The sequence below is a fragment of the Mandrillus leucophaeus genome, unplaced genomic scaffold (assembly GCF_000951045.1).
Source record: "Mandrillus leucophaeus isolate KB7577 unplaced genomic scaffold, Mleu.le_1.0 Scaffold1010, whole genome shotgun sequence".
In the NCBI taxonomy this organism is placed as follows: Eukaryota; Metazoa; Chordata; class Mammalia; order Primates; family Cercopithecidae; genus Mandrillus; species Mandrillus leucophaeus.
This window is the reverse complement of record NW_012098211.1, coordinates 54584-60079: the sequence shown is the minus strand read 5'-3', so window position 1 is coordinate 60079 and position 5496 is coordinate 54584.

The following is a 5496-nucleotide window of genomic DNA, read 5'->3' as shown; positions in this document are numbered from 1 at the left end:
TGAGATGTTCTGATGCAGGCATACAATGTGTAATAATTACCTCAGGGTAAATGGGGTATCTATCACCTCAACATTTATTATTTCTTTGTGTTGCAAACATTTCCAATTGTACTCTTTTAGTTACTTTTAAATGTACAAAAGCAGTAAAAATAAAAAGGAAAAACACAAAAATGTACAATAAATTATTGTTGACTATAATCACCCTGTTTTGCCATCAAATAGTAGATCTTATTCATTTTAACTATATATATTTCAACGGTTTTTGGAACAGGTGGTTTTGGTTACATTGATAAGTTTTTTTTTTTTTTTTGACACAAGTTCTCACTCTGTCACCCAGACTGGAGTACAGTGGCACCATCTCGGCTCACCGCAACCTCTGCCTCCCAGGCTCAAGTGATTCTTCTGCCTCAGCCTTCAGAGTAGGTGGGATTACAGGCACACACTACTACCACCCAGCTAATTTTTGTATTTTTAGTAGAGACAGAGTTTCACCATGTTGGCCAGGCTGGTCTTGAACTCCTGACCTCAAATGATCCACCCACCTTGGCCTCCCAAAGTGCTGGAATTACAGGCGTGAGCCACTGCGCCTGGCCAATATAGATAAGTTATTTAGTGACAATTTCTGAGATTTTGGTGCACCTATCACCTGAGCAGTATACACTGTATTCAGTGTGTAGTCTTCCATCCCTCACACCCTCCTACACGCTCTTCCCCCAGTCCCCAAGTCTATTGTATCATTCTTATGCATTGCGTCTTCATAGCTTAGCTCCCACTTACAAGTGAGAACATATGCTCTTTGGTTTTTCATTCCTGGGTTACTTCACTTAGAATAATGGTCTCTACCTCCATCCAGGCTGCTGCAAATGCCATTATTTTATTCCTTTTTATGGCTGAGTAGTATTCCATGGCTACATAGTCTATTTTTCAGTTAATCTTGGCTGCTACCCTATGTGATGAGTTCTGTGATTATCCCTTAGCAATAATAGTTTTCCATCCAGGGTCTTTTGAAGTGATAAATCCACATTTAGAAGAGAAGAAAAGTGGCCTAAATCGAGGGTCCAGCAAAAGAACTCAGCCACCCATAGTGCCTGGTATCCACTTACTTGGTTTTGAGATGTTTTTGCAGTGGATTCACATTGCTAAGTGTCAATTCAGCTCATTGTGAAATCCATGACTATTTCCTGAGAATCCTATGATTCCTGAATTCCCTGCGGGCTTGGTGGGTGGGAGTGGTTTGGCATTTCCCTCAAGCTCTTAGAGAATTTTCTCTGCAATGCTCTCTAGGGAGATGATCTTATTTTGGCTCCTTGAGGTGAGAGTTGAAGTAAAATATAAACCGTCTGAAGACATTGCTTGGCTGACTGTTCAGAGCATTGCTGAATTAGTATCTCTTAGTAAGGGAGGCAGAGGAACTGAGTTCAAATCCTGACTTTGTCCTTATTGGTAGTGTAGCTTCAGGCAGTTCACCTCCTCGCCCTGAGCCTCACCAACAAAGAGGGAGTAATAATAACATCTATTGTCACAGCAGAATGTAAATTCTCTTGCTCACCTGCCTCTAACCTGCTTTCCTGGGCCTGTCACTATGCTTTCTTTGCTGTATGTACTTGTAGGTTATAAGTTTCCTGAGGGCAGAAGGGGTTGTGAGTAATGCCAGCTAGGCCTGCAGTGGCCCTGGAGGAGGATCAAGGTTTCCAGGAGAGATGATTGGTGACCAAGGAGGAGCTGGCAGCTAACTGTGCTTCCTGAAAGAGGTGTAAAGTAAAGGCCTCACAAAGGGGTCTTTGAACATGAGTAGGAGTTTTCTAAGCAGTGCATCCTGCCTGCCATGGAGATTAACAAAGGTGGGTGGGTGACAGGAGAGTGGGCAGTAAATCTGGGGGAAGTTTTGGTCAGATTATGGAGAGCCTCAAATGCCATCTCAGAAGAGTAACCCTTCATGCTGTAGCCAGAGGTGCCAGCAGGGTTTTTGGCTGAAGAATGACACAATCCCATCCAATTCCCTCTTTCTTTTTCTTTTTAAGTCTTTTTCCTTGGAAATAATTTTGAGCTTACAAAAAGAGTACAGCAAATTCTTGTACAACCTTCACCAGCCTCCCCAAATATTAACATCTTACATAGCTACAGAATTATCAAAGTCAGGAAATGAACATTAATGCAATACTGTCTGTGAATCTACAAGCATTATTCAGTGTTGCCAGTGGCCCCACTGATGTCGTTTTTCTGGTCCAGAATGCAATCCAGGACTGCACGTGGCATTCCGCTGCCGTGTCTCAGTAGGATCCTTCCATCCAGAACAACTCCTCAGTCTTTCTCCTTCTCTCATAATTTTGACAGTTTTGAAGCGTCCAGGCTAGTTATTTTTGTCTTTCATAACCTTGACACTCTTGAAGAGTACTGGCCAATTATTTTGTAGAATGTCCTCCAACTTGAGTTTGTCTAATGCTTTCTCAAAATGAGAATGAGGTTATATGTTTTTGGTGAGAACACTACAGAAGTGAGGTTATACCCTTCCCCATGCACTATATCAGGAGGCACATGTAATATTGTGGCATCCCATTACTGGAAATGTTAACTTTGAGAGATGATGTGGCAAAGATTTCTCCATTGCAAAATCCTATTTTTCCTTTTTTTTTGAGATGGAGTCTCGCTCTGTCACCTAGGCTGGAGTGCAGTGGCGAAATCTCGGCTCACTGCAAGCTCCGCCTCCTGGGTTCATGCCATTCTCCTGCCTCAGCCTCTCGAGTAGCTGGGACTACAGGCACCCGCCACCACGCCTGGCTAATTTTTTGTACTTTTAGTAGAGACGGGGTTTCACTGTGTTAGCCAGGATGGTCTCGATCTCCTGACCTCATGATCCACGCACCTCAGCCTCCCAAAGTGCTGGGATTACAGGCATGAGCCACCGCGTCCGGCCCTATTTTTCCTTTTGAACTTAATGAGTATCTTATGAGGAGACATCTTGGAGACTATGCAAATATCTTGTTTACTATCATACTTTCACCCACCAATTTTGGCATTCATTGGTGATTCTTGTCTGCAATATTCGTTACCACTGTGTTTTCCAACAGGTGATTTTTCTACTTTCATAATTCCTTCTCCAATTGTAATTCAGTGGTAAGGAAGAGCTGTCCCTTGTCTCCCGATTACTTATGCAATTATTTCAGTATAGACTCGTGGATATTTAATTTATTTTACCAGTGATAATCCATGACCAACATCCTTTGTTTCATTGCTCCAGTTGTCCCAGGCACAGCCACTGTGAGAGTCTTCAAGTCACCCGCTGTGTTTGTTTGAAATGCCCTTATTATATTTTGAGCACTTTCTTTCTGATATAAGATGTTCCAGGATTATTTTATAATTTTATTTTATAATTTAACTGACCCTGCCCCGTACTTAATCATTTCTCCAAAAAACTCTGCTTCCTTTTTTGAGGGAATGGTATTTAGAAACTAAGATCTGAGCGCTGGATGTCCTCTTTGTTACTGGGGTGTCACTGCGTCTAGGCTCTCTCAGCAGACAGAGCTAGGGAATATAGGTTACCAACTCTGAAGCTATTTTATGAGTATTCTGGGATTGAGCAATTAAATAAATATATTGTATTTAGTGGGAGGTAGGCTTCTTACTGTCAAAGAAAGAACTAAAAATAAAAAGGGAAGGGCAAAGTGAACCCTGTGGTGTTAGATTTGAATCAGAGACCTTGGCATGAGCTCCTGGTATTTAATATATATACAGATTGACAGATGTGGAAATAAATATGACCTGGTAATTCCATTCCTAGGCATATACCTAGCAGAAATGAATGGTCATAAAAAATATGGACAAAAATGATCAAGCTGGTTGTGGTGGCTCATGCCTGTAATCCCAACACTTTGGGAGGCTGAGGCAGGCAGACTGCTTGAGTCCAGGAGTTCGAGGCCAGCCTGGGCAACACGGCGAAACCCCATCTCCACTAAAAATACAAAAATTAGCTGGGTGTGTTGGTGCGTGCCTGTAGTCCCAGCTACTCAGGAGGCTGAGGTAGGAGGATGGCTTGAGCCTGAGAGTCAGAGACTGCAGTGAGTTGAGATTGTGTCACTGCACTCCAGCCTGGGGAACAGAGTGAGACCCTATTAAGAAAGTAGAAAGAGAGAAAGAGAGAGAGAGAAAGGAAGGAAGGAAGGAAGGAAGGAAGGAAGGAAGAAAAAAAAAACAAAAAAAACCCAAGAACGACCATAGCTGCACTATTATGAAAGTCCTAAGCTGGAAACTGCTCAAATTCCCATTGACATCAGACTAAAGAATGAATGACCTACCACTACATGCAACGTTATGGATGAAAATACAATTGATGAAAGAAATTTTCTCCAAATTGCTGTATAATACAATTTATATAAAGCACAAACGAGGCAAAATTAATCCATGAACTCAGTATCAATTTCCTGCGAGAGAAACGAGGGGGCTTCTGAGCTGCTGGTAATGTTCTGTCATTTGGTCTGAGTGCTGGTTTCATGGGTGTGTTTAATTCTTAAAATGCATATACATAATCCATCAATAAAAAGTTTTAAAAAATATTCATCTCCTTGTTCTAAGCCTCATTTATATCTTTATTTCAACTCAGCTGCTGCAGTGACCTCGTAAAATGAATAGAATAGGACTAACCTCTAAACCTGCTCTGCTTCTCTTCCCTTCTAGACTAGGATTGATATTTTCCTTCCAGGACTGGGACTGTGTTTAATTTTCTTTTATTCCACAAAGTTTTTTTTTTTTTTTTTGAGACAGAGTCTCATTTTGTTGCCCAGCCTGGAGTGCAATGGTGCAATCACAGCTCACTGCAGCTCCATCTCCTGGATTCAAGCAATTTTCCTGCCTCAGCCTCCCGACTAGTTGGGATGACAGGCATGCACCACCACAACTGGCTAATTTTTGTATTTTTAGAAGAGACGATTTCACTGTGTTGGCCAGGCTGGTCTCAAACTCCTGACGTCAAATGATCCACCTGCCTTGGCCTCCCAAAGTGCTGGGATTACAGGTGTGAGCCAATGCACCCAGCTTCCCCCTTCTTTTCACAAGTTTGATTTTTCTCTCTCTCTCTCTTTTCTGCCTACGACTCTTGATCCAGTCCCACCTGCTGGTATAGGGAGGGAAGAGATTATAGCCCCACCCATCTAGGAGGCTGCATAGGTGTAAGGGAGGAAAGTAACTTGCTAGGGGCTGCCCTAGGTAGGAGATGGGGCCATATTCCTGAGTTGTTGAAGGTTAATACCAGCTAATGATCTTTCAGTTACTGCCTTCCAGGTATTTGCAACAAAGATTAAGGAGGAGAATAAAACTCTAATGCAATAGGCTTCCATCATTTGTAATGAATTAATTTATATTGTTCTCATTGTTAAAAGATACATTTATTAAAAAGATAAAATCATCAGCCTGGAGTGGCAGCTCATGCCTATAATAGCAGCATTTTAGGAGACTGAGGTGGGAAGATCACTTAAGGCCAGGAGTTCAAGACCAGCTTGGGCA